Source organism: Pseudophryne corroboree, unplaced genomic scaffold, assembly GCF_028390025.1.
Source record: "Pseudophryne corroboree isolate aPseCor3 unplaced genomic scaffold, aPseCor3.hap2 scaffold_218, whole genome shotgun sequence".
Taxonomy (NCBI): Eukaryota; Metazoa; Chordata; class Amphibia; order Anura; family Myobatrachidae; genus Pseudophryne; species Pseudophryne corroboree.
The window spans coordinates 708,050-729,731 of record NW_026968826.1 but is presented as its reverse complement, the minus strand read 5'-3'; the positions used below and the strand labels follow the sequence as shown (position 1 = coordinate 729,731).

Sequence of the window (21,682 nt, the reverse complement as noted above, 5' to 3'; positions counted from 1 at the left end):
TGCAGTGCGACTGCAATTACAGCATGGTCAAGAAGGGAGGCGTCATGCTGGGTGGCCATGCCCTGTCACTGTGCAGGAGCCAGCACAGCTCACACACTAGTCCCCGGGTGCAGCCCCCAACCCCCGGGACACCCGGAGCAACAAAATGTAGATTCAGGCCACCAGGCCACGCCCCTACCTATGAAACCATGCCTCCTTTTTACCATTGCGCTGTTTATCTGCGCGCACTGCATTACAATCTCCCTCGCTACCTTTCTGGGTGTCACCAGTGATAGTGACACCTCTGCCATGCTTGTAGCAGCTGGTCCTAAGATCTACGCCTCAAGCCCTGAGTGTTTGCCCTTGTGACTTGTTGATCATCATAGCGAAGCAGATGCTTACAGAAAACTGCAGGGGCTTAGATTGAAAATAAAAAAATTGATGGGTATAAGGTAGAGAGGAGCGGGTTCGGTTCTCCGAGAACCGAATTCCCCACGAACTCCACGTGGTTTACACTGGTCCGAGGCAGGCTCGGTTGTTCCCGCCTGACTCGGAAAACCTGAACAAGGGAAAATGTCATCATCCCGCTGTCGGATTCTTGCGAGATTCGGATTCCATATAAAGAGCTGCGCGTTGCTGCCATTTTTACTCGTGCATTGAAGAGAGAGCGGAGAGGACGTGGCTATGTTCTCTCAGTGGAAATCTCAATATCAGTGCTCAGTATCAGTGGTTACTTATTGCTGCTCAGTAATACTAGTAGTGTGTCTCTCCTGCTCAGTGTCAGTTCTCAGTAGTATCCTCATCAGTGCTCAGTATCACTGCTCATTGTCTTGTGCTGCATTGTGGTGCTCAGCATACTACAGTACATTACTAATAGTCCAGTGCTGCATCTTGCTGCTCAGTGTCAGTTCTAGTATCCTCATCAGTGCTCACTATCACTGCTCATTGCATTGTGGTGTTCTGTATACTACAGTAACATAGTAATATAGTATATATAGAGGAGCGGGTTCGGTTCTCCGAGAACCGAATTCCCGACGAACTCCACGTGGTTTACACTGGTCCGTGGCAGGCTCGGTTGTTCCCGCCTGACTATGAAAACCTGAACAAGGGAAAATGTCATCATCCCGCTGTCAGATTCTCGCGAGATTCGGATTCCATATAAAGAGCTGCGCGTTGCCGCCATTTTTACTCGTGCATTGAAGAGAGAGCGGAGAGGACGTGGCTATGTTCTCTCAGTGGAAATCTCAATATCAGTGCCCAGTATCAGTGGTTACTTATTGCTGCTCAGTAATACTAGTAGTGTGTCTCTCCTGCTCAGTGTCAGTTCTCAGTAGTATCCTCATCAGTGCTCAGTATCACTGCTCATTGTCTTGTGCTGCATTGTGGTGCTCAGCATACAACAGTACATTACTAATAGTCCAGTGCTGCATCTTGCTGCTCATGTTGGCTATGCCCCAGCCCCTGAAGCATTCAAGCTGATTTCTTGCAGCAGCTGGGCACTGTAACAGCTCCAGAGCTGCTCTGTAAGGCAAGTAAAAGGGTGTTGGCCCTGCAGCACTACCTGTAGTTTGCATTGTGCGTTGGAAGGCACAAAGTAAGCAGACAGGAGAAGTCAGGAGAGTGCACAAGGGCATAGAAGGCAGGGGCTCAAGAAAAGAGAAGTGGAAACAGACAGCAAACTAGGCTGGAGAGAGACCTGAGACAAAGAGATCTGAATTATACGAGTAGCCGACCAGAGGAAACACAAATTATGCAGTCAAGTGTCCCACATTTGGGGAAATCGTAGGAGCAGCACACCCAGAGTGCAATGGGTGAGCCTTGCCCTGGTAGAAGCACCTTCCTGATCATAGTATCTCACTTGGCAGGTAAGTAGGAGTTGGGCTTGAGCTGGGGAGGGTCGCTGCTCGGGCACCCCCCTGTCAAGTGAAGGAGATCCAACTGAGGCAGCACAAGGAAACTCTCAAAAAAAGAACAAGGCTAGAGGAAGATCTGAGACAAAGAAATCTGACTTTTACCAGAGCTGACCAGAGGAAAGCACAAACACAGTCCCCCACTACCACAAATAATGCAGTCGAGTTTCCCACATTTGGGGAAATCACAGGGGTCAGCATACCCAGAATGCAATGAATGAACCTCACCCTGGGAGAACAATCTTCATGACCATGGTATCTCCTATGCAAAATAAGTATGATTTGGGATAGGGCTGGGGAGGGCCGCTGCTCAGGCACATCTCTTTCAAGTAAAGGAGATTCAACTGAGGCAGCACAAGGGAACTCTCATCTGGGGACAACAACTGCAGGGAGAACACATATTTTCAGATGAACATGGGAGAGCTGAAGGCTGCCTAATACTGAAGCACCCCAAACAACAAACCAAATGCAACAACTAGTACAAGCATTCCTGGGGGAAGGTCTGCAGAAGACGGATTTGCATACGGTGATGTCATCCAAGCAGTGGGCCAAAGTTGGCTGGAACCCTCATCTGCATATGAAAAGAGAAAAGGGGTATGCAGGGCATGGCGGCCTTTTGCGGCGCTTGGATGACCCTTAGTTCGCATTAAACACCTCCACCCTCCGTCGGTGTGGGGCTCATGTTGGCTATGCCCCAGCCCCTGAAGCATTCAAGCTGATTTCTTGCAGCAGCTGGGCACTGTAACAGCTCCAGAGCTGCTCTGAAAGGCAAGTAAAAGGGTGTGGGCCCTGCAGCACTACCTGTAGTTTGCATTGTGCGTTGGAAGGCACAAAGTAAGCAGACAGGAGAAGTCAGGAGAGTGCACAAGGGCATAGAAGGCAGCGGCTCAAGAAAAGAGAAGTGGAAACAGACAGCAAACTAGGCTGGAGAGAGACCTGAGACAAAGAGATATGAATTATACGAGTAGCCGACTAGAGGAAACACAAATTATGCAGTCAAGTGTCCCACATTTGGGGAAATCGTAGGAGCAGCACACCCAGAGTGCAATGGGTGAGCCTTGCCCTGGGAGAAGCACCTTCCTGATCATAGTATCTCACCTGGCAGGTAAGTAGGAGTTGGGCTAGAGATGGGGAGGGTCGCTGCTCGGGCACCCCCCTGTCAAGTGAAGGAGATCCAACTGAGGCAGCACAAGGAAACTCTCGAAAAAAGAACAAGGCTAGAGGAAGATCTGAGACAAAGAAATCTGTCTTTTACCAGAGCTGACCAGAGGAAAGCACAAACACAGTCCCCCACTACCACAATTAATGCAGTCGAGTTTCCCACATTTGGGGAAATCACAGGGGTCAGCATACCCAGAATGCAATGAATGAACCTCACCCTGGGAGAACAATCTTCATGACCATGGAAACTTCTATGCAAAATAAGTATGATTTGGGATAGGGCTGGGGAGGGCCGCTGCTCAGGCACATCTCTGTCAAGTAAAGGAGATTCAACTGAGGCAGCACAAGGGAACTCTCATCTGGGGACAACAACTGCAGGGAGAACACATATTTTCAGATGAACATGGGAGGGCAGAAGGCTGCCTAATACTGAAGCACCCCCAAACAACAAACCAAATGTAACAACTAGTAAAAGCATTCCTGGGAGAAGGTCTGCAGAAGACGGATTTGCATACGGTGATGTCATCCAAGCAGTGGGCCAAAGTTGGCTGGAACCCTCATCTGCATATGAAAAGAGAAAAGGGTTATGCAGGGCATGGCGGCCTTTTGCGGTGCTTGGATGACCCCTAGTTCGCATTAAATACCTCCACCCTCCTTCGGTGTGGGGCTCATGTTGGCTATGCCCCAGCCCCTGAAGCATTCAAGCTGATTTCTTGCAGCAGCTGGGCACTGTAACAGCTCCAGAGCTGCTCTGTACGGCAAGTAAAAGGGTGTGGGCCCTGCAGCACTACCTGTAGTTCGCATTGTGCGTTGGAAGGCACAAAGTAAGCAGACGGGAGAAGTCAGGATAGTGCGCAAGGGCATAGAAGGGAGCGGCTCAAGAAAACAGAAGTGGAAACAGACAGCAAACTAGGCTGGAGAGAGACCTGAGACAAAGAGATCTGAATTATACGAGAGCCGACCAGGGGAAACACAAATTATGCAGTCAAGTTTCCCACATTTGGGGAAATCGCAGGAGCAGCACACCCAGAGTGCAATGGGTGAGCCTTGCCCTGGGAGAAGCACCTTCATGATCATAGTATCTCACCTGGCAGGTATGTAGGAGTTGGGCTAGAGCTGGGGAGGGTCGCTGCTCGGGTACCCCCCTGTCAAGTGAAGGAGGTCAAACTGAGGCAGCACAATGGAACTCTCGAAAGAAGAACAAGGCTAGAGGAAGATCTGAGACAAAGAAATCTGACTTTTACCAGAGCTGACCAGAGGAAAACACAAACACAGTCCCCCACTACCACAAATAATGCAGTTGAGTTTCCCACATTTGGGGAAATCACAGGGGTCAGCATACCCAGAATGCAATGAATGAACCTCACTCTGGGAGAACAATCTTTATGACCATGGTATCTCCTATGCAAAATAAGTATGATTTGAGATAGGGCTGGGGAGGGCCGCTGCTCAGGCACATCTCTGTCAAGTAAAGGAGATTCAACTGAGGCAGCACAAGGGAACTCTCATCTGGGGACAACAACTGCCGGGAGAACACATATTTTCAGATGAACATGGGAGGGCAGAAGGCTGCCTAATACTGAAGCACGCCCAAACAACAAACCAAATGCAACAACTAGTACAAGCATTCCTGGGAGAAGGTCTGCAGAAGACGGATTTGCATACGGTGATGTCATCCAAGCAGTGGGCCAAAGTTGGCTGGAACCCTCATCTGCATATGTTGAAGATACAATTTGTGAATTGCATTTAACACTATCTCCCTTTCCTGGGGAGAAGATGGTAGGGCCGATTTGAAAAACCGGCGAGGAGGCACCTCTTCGAATTTCAGCTTGTAACCCTGAGAAACAATTTCTATTGCCTAGGGATCCACCTGCGAATGAACCCAGATGTGGCTGAAAACTCGAAGACGTGCCCCCAACTGGGCGGACTCCTTTAGCGGAGCCCCAGCGTCATGCGGTGGATTTTGTAGAGGCCGGGGAGGACTTCTGTTCCTGGGAACTAGCTGTGTTGTGCAGCTTCTTCCCTCTGCCCTTACCTCTGGCAAGAAAGGACGCACCTCGTACTTTCTTGTTTCTCTGTGATCGAAAGGACTGTATTTGATAATGTGGTGCTTTCTTAGGCTGTGAGGGAATATAAGGCAAAAAATTTGATTTACCAGCTGTAGCTGTGGAGACTAGGTCCGAGAGACCTTCCCCAAACAATTCCTCACCCCTGTAAGGTAAAACCTCCATATGCCTTTTTGAGTCGGCATCACCTGTCCATTGCCGGGTCCATAGGACTCGTCTAGCAGAAATCGACATAGCGTTTATTCTAGAACCCAGTAGACTAATGTCACTTTGAGCATCTCTCATATATAGGACAGCATCTTTTATATGCCCTATGGTCAATAACATAGCATCCTTATCTAGGGTCTCAATCTCTGCTGATAAGGTATCTGTCCATGCTGCCACCGCGCTACAACCCCGGCCGACGCAATTGCCGGTCTGAGTAAGGTACCAGAATGTGTGTAAATGGACTTTAGGGTAACCTCCTGCTTGCGGTCAGCAGGGTCCCTGATGGTAGCCGTATCCTGGGATGGCAGCGCTACCTTTTTGGATAAGCGTGTCAATGCTTTATCCACCCTAGGGGAGGATTCCCACCGTATCCTGTCCATTGGCGGGAAAGGATACGCCATAAGAATCCTTTTGGGAATCTGCAGCTTTTTGTCTGGAGATTCCCAAGCTTTTTCACATAATTCGTTCAACTCATGTGAGGAGGGAAAGGTTATCTCAGGTTTCTTTCCCTTATACATGTGTACCCTCGTGTCAGGGACAGGGGACTCTGTGATGTGCAAAACATCTTTTATTGCAATAATCATATATCGAATACATTTAGCCAATTTTGGCTGTAACTTTGCATCATCGTAGTCGACACTGGAGTCAGAATCTGTGTCGGTATCTGTGTCAACTATTTGGGATAGTGGGCGCTTTTGAGACCCCGAAGGTCCCTGCGACATAGGGACAGGCATGGGTTGACTCCCTGACTGTTCCCTAGCTTCAGCTTTGTCTAATCTCTTGTGTAATAAGTTTACATTAGCACTTAAAACATTCCACATATCCATCCAGTCAGGTGTCGGCGTTGTCGATGGAGACACCACATTAATTTGCTCCTGCTCCTCTCTAGGAGAGCCTTCTACCTCAGACATGTCGACACACGTGTACCGACACACCATACACTCAGGGAATCCTCTTATCTGAGGACAGTTCCCCAACAAGGCCCTTTGGAGAGACAGAGAGAGAGAGTATGCCAGCACACACCCCAGCGCTATATGACCCAGGAAAAAAACACAATAATTTTATGTTTACCCAGTAGCGCTGTATTTCCATATATATATGCGCCTAATTATGTGCCCCCCTCTTCTTTAAGACCCTCTTTCTACCGTGGTATAAGCAGGGGAGAGTCCGTGGAGCTTCCCCTCAGCGGTGCTGTGGAGAAAATGGCGCTGGTGAGTGCTGAGGGAGAAGCCCCACCCCCTCAGCGACGGGCTTCTGTCCCGCTCAAATATAGTAAAAAAATGGCGGGGGCTCTTATATATATATATACAGTGCCTAGCTGCATATATATTTATTTTGCCAAAGAGAGGTCTATATTGCTGCCCAGGGCGTCCCCCCTGCGCCCTTCACCCTTACACTGACTGCCGTGTGTGAGGTGTATTGGAGCAATGGAGCACAGCTTTACTGCTGTGCGTTACCTCAGTGAAGATCATGAAGTCTTCCGCCGCCTCTGAAGTCTTCTTTTCTTCTCATACTCACCCGGCTTCTATCTTCCGGCTCTGCGAGGGTGACGGCGGCGCGGCTCTGGGACGGACGGCGAGGGTGAGACCTGCGTACCGATCCCTCTGGAGCTAATGCTGTACAGTAGCCTAAGAAGCAGAGCCTATCAACTCACAGAAGTAGGTGTGCATCTCTCCCCTCCGCCCCTCGATGCAGGGAGTCTGTTGCCAGCAGGCTCCCTGAAAATAAAAAAATCTAACAAATATACTTTCTGTCAGGAAACTCAGGAGAGCTCCCTGAAAAGCACCCAGTCTCCTCTGGGCACAGTAGTAAACTGAGGTCTGGAGGAGGGGCATAGAGGGAGGAGCCAGTGCACACCCAGATCTAAAGTCTTTCTTAAAGTGCCCATGTCTCCTGCGGAGCCCGTCTATCCCCCATGGTCCTTACGGAATCCCCAGCATCCTCTAGGACGTAAGAGAAAAATTATGCTGGCAGAAAAATCCAATTGAGTGATTAAACAGCTCCAGAGCTGCTCTGTAAGGCAAGTAAAAGGGTGTGGGCCCTGCAGCACTACCTGTAGTTTGCATTGTGCATTGGAAGCCTAGTTTGCTGTCTGTTTCCACTTCTTTTTTCTTGAGCCCCTCCCGTCTATACCCTTGTGCACTATCCTGACTTCTCCTCCCGTCTGCTTACTTTGTGCCTTCCAATGCACAATGCAAACTACAGGTAGTGCTGCAGGGCCCACACCCTTTTACTTGCCTTACAGAGCAGCTCTTGAGCTGTTACAGTGCCCAGCTGCTGCAAGAAATCAGCGTGAATGCTTCAGGGGCTGGGGCATGGCCAACATGAGCCCCACACCGAAGGAGGGTGGGGGTGTTTAATGCGAACTAGGGGTCTCGCACAATGCGAACTACAGGTATTGCTGCAGGGCCCACACCCTTTTACTTGCCTTACAGAGCAGCTCTGGAGCTGTTACAGTGCCCAGCTGCTGCAAGAAATCAGCTTGAATCCTTCAGGGGCTGGGGCATAGCCAACATGAGCCCCACACCGACGGAGGGTGGAGGTGTTTAATGCGAACTAGGGGTCATCCAAGTGCCGCAAAAGGCCGCCATGCCCTGCACACCCCTTTTCTCTTTTCATATGCAGACGAGGGTTGAAGCCAACTTTGACCCACTGCTTGGATGACATCGCCATATGCAAATCCATCTGCTGCAGGCCTTCCCCCAGGAATGCTTGCACTAGTTGTTGCATTTGGTTTGTTGTTTGGGGGTGCTTCAGTATTAGGCAGCCTTCTGCCCTCCCATGTTCATCTGAAAATATGTGTTCTCCCTGCAGTTGTTGTCCCCAGATGAGAGTTCCCTTGTGCTGCCTCAGTTGAATCTCCTTTACTTGACAGAGATGTGCCTGAGCAGCGGCCCTCCCCAGCCCTATCCCAAATCATACTTATTTTGCATAGGAGATACCATGGTCATGAAGACTGTTCTCCCAGGGTGCGGTTCATTCATTGCATTCTGGGTATGCTGACCCCTGTGATTTCCCCAAATGTGGGAAACTCGACTGCATTATTTAATGCGAACTAGGGGTCATCCAAGCACCGCAAAAGGCCGCCATGCCCTGCATACCCCTTTTCTCTTTTCATAAGCAGACGAGGTTTGAAGCCAACCTTGACCCACTGCTTGGATGACATCACTTGCTGCCTTTCCAATGAAGCAAGTTTAATTTAATAATAGGTGAAAAACCATCCCTACAAAGGTGTTAATCAGATACTTGGCTTTGTGGACACTTTTCAGAGCACAAATTTGTTAGCATAAAAATAAAGCCAGAAAATGAAGAGCTGTTTAATCACTCAATTGGATTTTTCTGCCAGCATATTTCTTTTTCTCTGCAACCCACTGCTAAATTGTGCTTCCTAGCTGTTTTTATAAAATCACTGAATCAAATCTAACTCTGATTACATCAGAGAAGGCCAGGTACCCTACACCATAACAGGGGGTTTGAAATTTTGACTTGTCTACTTAAAGATCACCAAAATCTGATAACAAGGTCAATTAAGTCCCTGGGTGGGATTGAACCACCAACCTTTTGGTTAATAGCCTTACACACTAACTGATTGCGCCACAGCGACACTTTGCAAAAGTACATACTGACAAAGGCTAATAAGCATTCATCTAGAACGATTCCTAGAAACATTTTAAAAAGTCAATAATGTGGAGAGTTTTTGTAAGATGTTTCTTCCATCAACCAATGAAGAAACACATTGGTACTTTCCCATGATGAGTGAGTGCTTCAGGATCTTTTGCACTTACATGTGCAGCAGAGTACTGTAATGGAAGCATGCTGGGTCCATAACCCAGAGCTAGGCATATTGAAACTATCCTCTGCTATATGCATTTTTTTTTGTTAATTAAAGTAATCCAAAACTGGGATTGATATTTTTGCTCTTTTATTTTTACTTAAAGTACAATAACTTTTACCATTTTAATTTGTTTTAATAGTATATTGACAGTATTGTTTTCTTTCAAAAATCCAATTAATTTTCTTTACCCGATTATTAAAATGGTAATTGACAAAAACAAACTACATTGTCACCAGAAGAGCAATACAAAATGTACAAGTGATATATTAAAATCATCTTTCCAGCTTGAATTTCAATGATGCATTGGGGCAACGATTTTGTGAGAAACATCTTCACCCTTAAATAAAGATTTTCTTAATTCCTTACCTGTGTGCTAATTAGATATCACCTTGTTTTCACATTAAACAGACTTCCACATGAGAAAACAGCAAAGATGCAGTGGCGTTAATGTTTCCTGGTGTCAACCTGTATTATTTCCGTAGATATTGAAATGAGGATGCATCTTGCTGCCTTTCCAATGAAGCAAGTTTAATTTAGTAATAGGTGAAAAACCATCCCTACAAAGATGTTAATCAGATACTTGGCTTTGTGGACACTTTTCAGAGAACAAATTTGTAATCATAAAAATAAAGCCAGAAAATGAAGAGCTGTTTAATCACTCAATTGGATTTTTCTGCCAGCATTTTTCTTTTTCTCTGCAACCCACTGCTAAATTGTGCTTCCTAGCTGTTTTTTTATAAAATCACTTAATCAAATCTAACTCTGATTACATCAGAGAAGGCCAGGTACCCTATACCATAAGAGGGGGTTTGCAATTTTGACTTGTCTACTTAAATATCACCAAAATGTGATCACAAGGTCAATTACGTCCCTGGGTGGGATTGAACCACCAACCTTTTGATAAATAGCTGAACACACTAACCGATTGCGCCACAGAGACACTTTGCAAAAAGCACATACTGACAAAGACTAATAAGCATTCATCTAGAACGTTTCCTAGAAAAACTTTAAAAAGTCAATAATCTGGAGAGTTTTTGTAAGATGTTTCACCAGCAACCAATGAAGAAACACATTAGTACTTTCGCATGATGAGTGAGTGCTTCAGGATCTCTTGCACTTACATGTGCAGCAGAGTACTGCAATGGAAGCATGCTGGGCCCATAACCCAGAGGTAGGCAGATTGAAACTATCCTTTGCTATATGCATTTTTTTTTGTTCATTAAAGTAATCCAAAACTGGGATTGATATTTTAGCTTTTATTTTTACTTAAAGTACAATAACTTTTACCATTTTAATTTGTTTTAATAGTATATTGACAGTATTGTTTTCTTTCAAAAATCCAATTAATTTTCTTTATCCGATTATTAAAATGGTAATTGACAAAAACAAACTACATTGTCACCAGAAGAGCAATACAAAATGTACAAGTGATATATTAAAATCATCTTTCCAGCTTGAATTTCAATGATGCATTGGGGCAACGATTTTGTGAGAAACATCTTCACCCTTAAATAAAGATTTTCTTAATTCCTTACCTGTGTGCTAATTAGATATCACCTTGTTTTCACATTAAACAGACTTCCACATGAGAAAGCAGCAAGGATGCAGTGGCGTTAATGTTTCCTGGTGTCAACCTGTATTATTTCAGTAGATATTGAAATGAGGATGCATCTTGCTGCCTTTCCAATGAAGCAAGTTTAATTTAGTAATAGGTGAAAAACCATCCCTACAAATATGTTAATCAGATACTTGGCTTTGTGGACACTTTTCAGAGAACAAATTCGTTAGCATAAAAATAAAGCCAGAAAATGAAGAGCTGTTTAATCACTCAATTGGATTTTTCTGCCAGCATATTTCTTTTTCTCTGCAACCCACTGCTAAATTGTGCTTCCTAGCTGTTTTTTTTATAAAATCACTGATTCAAATCTAACTCTGATTACATCAGAGTAGGCCAGGTACCCTACACCATAAGAAGGGGGTTTGAAATTTTGACTTGTCTACTTAAAGATCACCAAAATCTGATAACAAGGTCAATTACATCCCTGGGTGGGATTGAACCACCAACCCTTTGATTAATAACCAAACACACTAACAGATTGCGCCACAGAGACACTTTACAAACGTACATACTGACAAAGGCTAATAAGCATTCATCTAGAACGTTTCCTAGAAAAACTTTAAAAAGTCAATAATCTGGAGAGTTTTTGTAAGATGTTTCTTCCATCAACCAACGAAGAAACACATTGGTACTTTCCCATGATGAGTGAGTGCTTCAGGATCTCTTGCACTTACATGTGCAGCAGAGTACTGCAATGGAAAAATGCTGGGCCCATAACCCAGAGGTAGGCAGATTGAAACTATCCTCTGCTATATGCATTTTTTTTGTTAATTAAAGTAATCCAAAACTGGGATTGATATTTTTGCTCTTTTATTTTTACTTAAAGTACAATAACTTTTACCATTTTAATTTGTTTTAATAGTATATTGACAGTATTGTTTTCTTTCAAAAATCCACTTAATTTTCTTTACCCTATTATTAAAATGGTAATTGACAAAAACAAACTACATTGTCACCAGAAGAGCAATACAAAATGTACAAGTGATATATTAAAATCATCTTTCCAGCTTGAATTTCAATGATGCATTGGGGCAACGATTTTGTGAGAAACACCTTCACCCTTAAATAAAGATTTTCTTAATTCCTTACCTGTGTGCTAATTAGATATCACCTTGTTTTCACATTAAACAGACTTCCACATGCGAAAGTAGCAAGGATGCAGTGGCGTTAATGTTTCCTGGTGTCAACCTGTATTATTTCAGTAGACATTGAAATGAGGATGCATCTTGCTGCCTTTCCAATGAAGCAAGTTTAATTTAGTAATAGGTGAAAAACCATCCCTACAAAGGTGTTAATCAGAGACTTGGCTTTGTGGACACTTTTCAGAGAACAAATTTGTTAGCATAAAAATAAAGCCAGAAAATGAAGAGCTGTTTAATCACTCAATTGGATTTTTTTGCCAGCATATTTCTTTTTCTCTGCAACCCACTGCTAAATTGTGCTTCCTAGCTGTTTTTATAAAATCACTGAATCAAATCTAACTCTGATTACATCAGAGAAGGCCAGGTACCCTACACCATAACAGGGGGTTTGAAATTTTGACTTGTCTACTTAAAGATCACCAAAATCTGATAACAAGGTCAATTACGTCCCTGGGTGGGATTGAACCACCAACCTTTTGGTTAATAACCATACACACTAACTGATTGCGCCACAGCGACACTTTGCAAAAAGCACATACTGACAAAGACTAATAAGCATTCATCTAGAACGTTTCCTAGAAAAACTTTAAAAAGTCAATAATCTGGAGAGTTTTTGTAAGATGTTTCTTCCAGCAACCAATGAAGAAACACATTAGTACTTTCGCATGATGAGTGAGTGCTTCAGGATCTCTTGCACTTACATGTGCAGCAGAGTACTGCAATGGAAGCATGCTGGCCCATAACCCAGAGGTAGGCAGATTGAAACTATCCTTTGCTATATGAATTTTTTTTTTTGTTCATTAAAGTAATCCAAAACTGGGATTGATATTTTCGCTTTTATTTTTACTTAAAGTACAATAACTTTTACCATTTTAATTTGTTTTAATAGTATATTGACAGTATTGTTTTCTTTCAAAAATCCACTTAATTTTCTTTACCCTATTATTAAAATGGTAATTGACAAAAACAAACTACATTGTCACCATAAGAGCAATACAAAATGTACAAGTGATATATTAAAATCATCTTTCCAGCTTGAATTTCAATGATGCATTGGGGCAACGATTTTGTGAGAAACATCTTCACCCTTAAATAAAGATTTTCTTAATTCCTTACCTGTGTGCTAATTAGATATCACCTTGTTTTCACATTAAACAGACTTCCACATGAGAAAGCAGCAAGGATGCAGTGGCGTTAATGTTTCCTGGTGTCAACCTGTATTATTTCAGTAGATATTGAAATGAGGATACATCTTGCTGCCTTTCCAATGAAGCAAGTTTAATTTAGTAATAGGTGAAAAACCATCCCTACAAATATGTTAATCAGATACTTGGCTTTGTGGACACTTTTCAGAGAACAAATTAGTTAGCATAAAAATAAAGCCAGAAAATAAAGAGCTGTTTAAACACTCAATTGGATTTTTGTGCCAGCATATTTCTTTTTCTCTGCAACCCACTGCCAAATTGTGCTTCCTAGCTGTTTTTATAAAATCACTGAATCAAATCTAACTCTGATTACATCAGAGAAGGCCAGGTACCCTACACCATAACAGGGGGTTTGAAATTTTGACTTGTCTACTTAAAGATCACCAAAATCTGATAACAAGGTCAATTAAATCCCTGGGTGGGATTGAACAACCAACCTTTTGGTTAATAGCCTTACACACTAACTGATTGCGCCACAGCTACACTTAGCAAAAGTACATACTGACAAAGGCTAATAAGCATTCATCTAGAACGATTCCTAGAAACATTTTAAAAAGTCAATAATGTGGAGAGTTTTTGTAAGATGTTTCTTCCATCAACCAATGAAGAAACACATTGGTACTTTCCCATGATAAGTGAGTGCTTCAGGACCTCTTGCACTTACATGTGCAGCAGAGTACTGTAATGGAAGCATGCTGGGTCCATAACCCAGAGGTAGGCAAATTGAAACTATCCTCTGCTATATGCATTTTTTTTTGTTAATTAAAGTAATCCAAAACTGGGATTGATATTTTTGCTCTTTTATTTTTACTTAAAGTACAATAACTTTTACCATTTTAATTTGTTTTAATAGTATATTGACAGTATTGTTTTCTTTCAAAAATCCACTTAATTTTCTTTACCCGATTATTAAAATGGTAATTGACAAAAACAAACTACATTGTCACCAGAAGAGCAATACAAAATGTACAAGTGATATATTAAAATCATCTTTCCAGCTTGAATTTCAATGATGCATTGGGGCAACGATTTTGTGAGAAACATCTTCACCCTTAAATAAAGATTTTCTTAATTCCTTACCTGTGTGCTAATTAGATATCACCTTGTTTTCACATTAAACAGACTTCCACATGCGAAAGCAGCAAGGATGCAGTGGCGTTAATGTTTCCTGGTGTCAACCTGTATTATTTCAGTAGACATTGAAATGAAGATGCATCTTGCTGCCTTTCCAATGAAGCAAGTTTAATTTAGTAATAGGTGAAAAACCATCCCTACAAAGGTGTTAATCAGAGACTTGTCTTTGTGGACACTTTTCAGAGAACAAATTTGTTAGTATAAAAATAAAGCCAGAAAATGAAGAGCTGTTTAATCACTCAATTGGATTTTTCTGCCAGCATATTTCTTTTTCTCTGCAACCCACTGCTAAATTGTTCTTCCTAGCTGTTTTTATAAAATCACTGAATCAAATCTAACTCTGATTACATTAGAGAAGGCCAGGTACCCTACACCATAACAGGGGGTTTGAAATTTTGACTTGTCTACTTAAAGATCACCAAAATCTGATAACAAGGTCAATTAAGTCCCTGGGTGGGATTGAACCACCAACCTTTTGGTTAATAGCCTTACACACTAACTGATTGCGCCAAAACAACACTTTGCAAAAGAACATACTGACAAAGGCTAATAAGCATTCATCTAGAACGATTCCTAGAAACATTTTAAAAAGTCAATAATGTGGAGAGTTTTTGTAAGATGTTTCTTCCATCAACCAATGAAGAAACACATTGGTACTTTCCCATGATAAGTGAGTGCTTCAGGACCTCTTGCACTTACATGTGCAACAGAGTACTGTAATGGAAGCATGCTGGGTCCATAACCCAGAGGTAGGCAGATTGAAACTATCCTCTGCTATATGCATTTTTTTTTGTTAATTAAAGTAATCCAAAACTGGGATTGATATTTTTGCTCTTTTATTTTTACTTAAAGTACAATAACTTTTACCATTTTAATTTGTTTTAATAGTATATTGACAGTATTGTTTTCTTTCAAAAATCCAATTAATTTTCTTTACCCGATTATTAAAATGGTAATTGACAAAAACAAACTACATTGTCACCAGAAGAGCAATACAAAATGTACAAGTGATATATTAAAATCATCTTTCCAGCTTGAATTTCAATGATGCATTGGGGCAACGATTTTGTGAGAAACATCTTCACCCTTAAATAAAGATTTTCTTAATTCCTTACCTGTGTGCTAATTAGATATCACCTTGTTTTCACATTAAACAGACTTCCACATGCGAAAGCAGCAAGGATGCAGTGGCGTTAATGTTTCCTGGTGTCAACCTGTATTATTTCAGTAGACATTGAAATGAGGATGCATCTTGCTGCCTTTCCAATGAAGCAAGTTTAATTTAGTAATAGGTGAAAAACCATCCCTACAAAGGTGTTAATCAGAGACTTGGCTTTGTGGACACTTTTCAGAGAACAAATTTGTTAGTATAAAAATAAAGCCAGAAAATGAAGAGCTGTTTAATCACTCAATTGGATTTTTCTGCCAGCATATTTCTTTTTCTCTGCAACCCACTGCTAAATTGTGCTTCCTAGCTGTTTTTATAAAATCACTGAATCAAATCTAAACATCAGAGAAGGCCAGGTACCCTACACCATAACAGTGGGTTTGAAATTTTGACTTGTCTACTTAAAGATCACCAAAATCTGATAACAAGGTCAATTAAGTCCCTGGGTGGGATTGAACCACCAACCTTTTGGTTAATAGCCTTACACACTAACTGATTGCGCCACAGCGACACTTTGCAAAAGTACTTACTGACAAAGGCTAATAAGCATTCATCTAGAATGATTCCTAGAAACATTTTAAAAAGTCAATAATGTGGAGAGTTTTTGTAAGATGTTTCTTCCATCAACCAATGAAGAAACACATTGGTACTTTCCCATGATGAGTGAGTGCTTCAGGATCTCTTGCACTTACATGTGCAGCAGAGTACTGTAATGGAAGCATGCTGGGTCCATAACCCAGAGGTAGGCAGATTGAAACTATCCTCTGCTATATGCATTTTTTTTGTTAATTAAAGTAATCCAAAACTGGGATTGATATTTTTGCTCTTTTATTTTTACTTAAAGTACAATAACTTTTACCATTTTAATTTGTTTTAATAGTATTGTTTTCTTTCAAAAATCCTATTAATTTTCTTTACCCGATTATTAAAATGGTAATTGACAAAAACAAACTACATTGTCACCAGAAGAGCAATACAAAATGTACAAGTGATATATTAAAATCATCTTTCCAGCTTGAATTTCAATGATGCATTGGGGCAACGATTTTGTGAGAAACATCTTCACCCTTAAATAAAGATGTTCTTAATTCCTTACCTGTGTGCTAATTAGATATCACCTTGTTTTCACATTAAACAGACTTCCACATGAGAAAACAGCAAAGATGCAGTGGCGTTAATGTTTCCTGGTGTCAACCTGTATTATTTCCGTAGATATTGAAATGAGGATGCATCTTGCTGCCTTTCCAATGAAGCAAGTTTAATTTAGTAATAGGTGAAAAACCATCCCTACAAAGATGTTAATCAGATACTTGGCTTTGTGGACACTTTTCAGAGAACAAATTTGTTATCATATAAATAAAGCCAGAAAATGAAGAGCTGTTTAATCACTCAATTAGATTTTTCTGCCAGCATTTTTCTTTTTCTCTGCAACCCACTGCTAAATTGTGCTTCCTAGCTGTTTTTTTTATAAAATCACTTAATCAAATCTAACTCTGATTACATCAGAGAAGGCCAGGTACCCTACACCATAAGAGGGGGTTTGCAATTTTGACTTGTCTACTTAAATATTACCAAAATCTGATCACAAGGTCAATTACGTCCCTGGATGGGATTGAACCACCAACCTTTTGATTAATAGCTGAACACACTAACCGATTGCGCCACAGAGACACTTTGCGAAAAGTACATACTGACAAAGACTAATAAGCATTCATCTAGAACGTTTCCTAGAAAAACTTTAAAAAGTCAATAATCTGGAGAGTTTTTGTAAGATGTTTCTTCCAGCAACCAATGAAGAAACACATTGTTACTTTCGCATGATGAGTGAGTGCTTCAGGATCTCTTGCACTTACATGTGCAGCAGAGTACTGCAATGGAAGCATGCTGGGCCCATAACCCAGAGGTAGGCAGATTGAAACTATCCTTTGCTATATGCATTTTTTTTTTGTTCATTAAAATAATCCAAAACTGGGATTGATATTTTAGCTTTTTTTTTTACTTAAAGTACAATAACTTTTACCATTTTAATTTGTTTTAATAGTATATTGACAGTATTGTTTTCTTTCAAAAATCCAATTAATTTTCTTTACCCGATTATTAAAATGGTAATTGACAAAAACAAACTACAGTGTCACCAGAAGAGCAATACAAAATGTACAAGTGATATATTAAAATCATCTTTCCAGCTTGAATTTCAATGATGCATTGGGGCAACGATTTTGTGAGAAACATCTTCACCCTTAAATAAAGATTTTCTTAATTCCTTACCTGTGTGCTAATTAGATATCACCTTGTTTTCACATTAAACAGACTTCCACATGAGAAAGCAGCAAGGATGCAGTGGCGTTAATGTTTCCGGGTGTCAACCTGTATTATTTCAGTAGATATTGAAATGAGGATGCATCTTGCTGCCTTTCCAATGAAGCAAGTTTAATTTAGTAATAGGTGAAAAACCATCCCTACAAATATGTTAATCAGATACTTGGCTTTGTGGACACTTTTCAGAGAACAAATTCGTTAGCATAAAAATAAAGCCAGAAAATGAAGAGCTGTTTAATCACTCAATTGGATTTTTCTGCCAGCATATTTCTTTTTCTCTGCAACCCACTGCTAAATTGTGCTTCCTAGCTGTTTTTTTTTATAAAATCACTGATTCAAATCTAACTCTGATTACATCAGAGTAGGCCAGGTACCCTACACCATAAGAAGGGGGTTTGAAATTTTGACTTGTCTACTTAAAGATCACCAAAATCTGATAACAAGGTCAATTACATCCCTGGGTGGGATTGAACCACCAACCCTTTGATTAATAACCAAACACACTAACAGATTGCGCCACAGAGACACTTTACAAACGTACATACTGACAAAGGCTAATAAGCATTCATCTAGAACGTTTCCTAGAAAAACTTTAAAAAGTCAATAATCTGGAGAGTTTTTGTAAGATGTTTCTTCCATCAACCAACGAAGAAACACATTGGTACTTTCCCATGATGAGTGAGTGCTTCAGGATCTCTTGCACTTACATGTGCAGCAGAGTACTGCAATGGAAAAATGCTGGGCCCATAACCCAGAGGTAGGCAGATTGAAACTATCCTCTGCTATATGCATTTTTTTTGTTAATTAAAGTAATCCAAAACTGGGATTGATATTTTTGCTCTTTTATTTTTACTTAAAGTACAATAACTTTTACCATTTTAATTTGTTTTAATAGTATATTGACAGTATTGTTTTCTTTCAAAAATCCACTTAATTTTCTTTACCCTATTATTAAAATGGTAATTGACAAAAACAAACTACATTGTCACCAGAAGAGCAATACAAAATGTACAAGTGATATATTAAAATCATCTTTCCAGCTTGAATTTCAATGATGCATTGGGGCAACGATTTTGTGAGAAACACCTTCACCCTTAAATAAAGATTTTCTTAATTCCTTACCTGTGTGCTAATTAGATATCACCTTGTTTTCACATTAAACAGACTTCCACATGCGAAAGCAGCAAGGATGCAGTGGCGTTAATGTTTCCTGGTGTCAACCTGTATTATTTCAGTAGACATTGAAATGAGGATGCATCTTGCTGCCTTTCCAATGAAGCAAGTTTAATTTAGTAATAGGTGAAAAACCATCCCTACAAAGGTGTTAATCAGAGACTTGGCTTTGTGGACACTTTTCAGAGAACAAATTTGTTAGCATAAAAATAAAGCCAGAAAATGAAGAGCTGTTTAATCACTCAATTGGATTTTTTTGCCAGCATATTTCTTTTTCTCTGCAACCCACTGCTAAATTGTGCTTCCTAGCTGTTTTTATAAAATCACTGAATCAAATCTAACTCTGATTACATCAGAGAAGGCCAGGTACCCTACACCATAACAGGGGGTTTGAAATTTTGACTTGTCTACTTAAAGATCACCAAAATCTGATAACAAGGTCAATTACGTCCCTGGGTGGGATTGAACCACCAACCTTTTGGTTAATAACCATACACACTAACTGATTGCGCCACAGCGACACTTTGCAAAAGTACATACTGACAAAGGCTAATAAGCATTCATCTAGAACGTTTCCTAGAAACATTTTAAAAAGTCAATAATGTGGAGAGTTTTTGTAAGATGTTTCTTCCATCAACCAATGAAGAAACACATTGGTACTTTCCCATGATAAGTGAGTGCTTCAGGACCTCTTGCACTTACATGTGCAGCAGAGTACTGTAATGGAAGCATGCTGGGTCCATAACCCAGAGGTAGGCAGATTGAAACTATCCTCAGCTATATGCATTTTTTTTTTGTTAATTAAAGTAATCCAAAACTGGGATTTATATTTTTGCTCTTTTATTTTTACTTAAAGTACAATAACTTTTACCATTTTAATTTGTTTTAATAGTATATTGACAGTATTGTTTTCTTTCAAAAATCCAATTAATTTTCTTTACCCGATTATTAAAATGGTAATTGACAAAAACAAACTACATTGTCACCAGAAGAGCAATACAAAATGTACAAGTGATATATTAAAATCATCTTTCCAGCTTGAATTTCAATGATGCATTGGGGCAACGATTTTGTGAGAAACATCTTCACCCTTAAATAAAGATTTTCTTAATTCCTTACCTGTGTGCTAATTAGATATCACCTTGTTTTCACATTAAACAGACTTCCACATGCGAAAGCAGCAAGGATGCAGTGGCGTTAATGTTTCCTGGTGTCAACCTGTATTATTTCAGTAGACATTGAAATGAGGATGCATCTTGCTGCCTTTCCAATGAAGCAAGTTTAATTTAGTAATAGGTGAAAAACCATCCCTACAAAGGTGTTAATCAGAGACTTAGCTTTGTGGACACTTTTCAGAGAACAAATTTGTTAGCATAAAAATAAAGCCAGAAAATGAAGAGCTGTTTAATCACTCAATTGGATTTTTCTGCCAGCATATTTCTTTTTCTCTGCAACCCACTGCTAAATTGTGCTTCCTAGCTGTTTTTTTTATAAAATCACTGATTCAAATCTAACTCTGATTACATCAGAGTAGGCCAGGTACCCTACACCATAAGAAGGGGGTTTGAAATTTTGACTTGTCTACTTAAAGATCACCAAAATCTGATAACAAGGTCAATTACATCCCTGGGTGGGATTGAACCACCAACCCTTTGATTAATAACCAAACACACTAACAGATTGCGCCACAGAGACACTTTACAAACGTACGTACTGACAAAGGCTAATAAGCATTCATCTAGAACGTTTCCTAGAAAAACTTTAAAAAGTCAATAATCTGGAGATTTTTTCTAAGATGTTTCTTCCATCAACCAACGAAGAAACACATTGGTACTTTCCCATGATGAGTGAGTGCTTCAGGATCTCTTGCACTTACATGTGCAGCAGAGTACTGCAATGGAAAAATGCTGGGCCCATAACCCAGAGGTAGGCAGATTGAAACTATCCTCTGCTATATGCATTTTTTTTGTTAATTAAAGTAATCCAAAACTGGGATTGATATTTTTGCTCTTTTATTTTTACTTAAAGTACACTAACTTTTACCATTTTAATTTGTTTTAATAGTATATTGACAGTATTGTTTTCTTTCAAAAATCCACTTAATTTTCTTTACCCTATTATTAAAATGGTAATTGACAAAAACAAACTACATTGTCACCAGAAGAGCAATACAAAATGTACAAGTGATATATTAAAATCATCTTTCCAGCTTGAATTTCAATGATGCATTGGGGCAACGATTTTGTGAGAAACACCTTCACCCTTAAATAAAGATTTTCTTAATTCCTTACCTGTGTGCTAATTAGATATCACCTTGTTTTCACATTAAACAGACTTCCACATGCGAAAGCAGCAAGGATGCAGTGGCGTTAATGTTTCCTGGTGTCAACCTGTATTATTTCAGTAGACATTGAAATGAGGATGCATCTTGCTGCCTTTCCAATGAAGCAAGTTTAATTTAGTAATAGGTGAAAAACCATCCCTACAAAGGTGTTAATCAGAGACTTGGCTTTGTGGACACTTTTCAGAGAACAAATTTGTTAGCATAAAAATAAAGCCAGAAAATGAAGAGCTGTTTAATCACTCAATTGGATTTTTTTGCCAGCATATTTCTTTTTCTCTGCAACCCACTGCTAAATTGTGCTTCCTAGCTGTTTTTATAAAATCACTGAATCAAATCTAACTCTGATTACATCAGAGAAGGCCAGGTACCCTACACCATAACAGGGGGTTTGAAATTTTGACTTGTCTACTTAAATATCACC

The 21,682-nt window shown here is 40.5% G+C and overlaps 5 non-coding genes and 2 pseudogenes across 5 annotated transcripts; 1 reads left to right on the top strand and 6 right to left on the bottom strand.

Moving 5' to 3' along the window:
- Window positions 1-1,688: 1,688 nt before the first annotated feature.
- LOC135007455 (U1 spliceosomal RNA) lies at window positions 1,689-1,852 on the bottom strand. The gene has a single exon (XR_010207443.1). It is a non-coding gene; the product is annotated as a U1 spliceosomal RNA (small nuclear RNA).
- Window positions 1,853-2,004: 152 nt separating this feature from the next.
- On the bottom strand, window positions 2,005-2,168 carry LOC135007194 (U1 spliceosomal RNA). The gene has a single exon (XR_010207246.1). It is a non-coding gene; the product is annotated as a U1 spliceosomal RNA (small nuclear RNA).
- Window positions 2,169-2,850: 682 nt separating this feature from the next.
- On the bottom strand, window positions 2,851-3,002 carry LOC135007400 (U1 spliceosomal RNA; annotated as a pseudogene).
- Window positions 3,003-3,154: 152 nt separating this feature from the next.
- LOC135007173 (U1 spliceosomal RNA) lies at window positions 3,155-3,318 on the bottom strand. Its single transcript, XR_010207225.1, has one exon. It is a non-coding gene; the product is annotated as a U1 spliceosomal RNA (small nuclear RNA).
- Window positions 3,319-3,989: 671 nt separating this feature from the next.
- Window positions 3,990-4,152, bottom strand: LOC135007327 (U1 spliceosomal RNA). Its single transcript, XR_010207369.1, has one exon. It is a non-coding gene; the product is annotated as a U1 spliceosomal RNA (small nuclear RNA).
- Window positions 4,153-4,304: 152 nt separating this feature from the next.
- Window positions 4,305-4,468, bottom strand: LOC135007086 (U1 spliceosomal RNA). Its single transcript, XR_010207142.1, has one exon. It is a non-coding gene; the product is annotated as a U1 spliceosomal RNA (small nuclear RNA).
- A 3,773-nt stretch (window positions 4,469-8,241) lies between these two features.
- On the top strand, window positions 8,242-8,420 carry LOC135007474 (U1 spliceosomal RNA; annotated as a pseudogene).
- The last annotated feature ends 13,262 nt before the right edge of the window (window positions 8,421-21,682 follow it).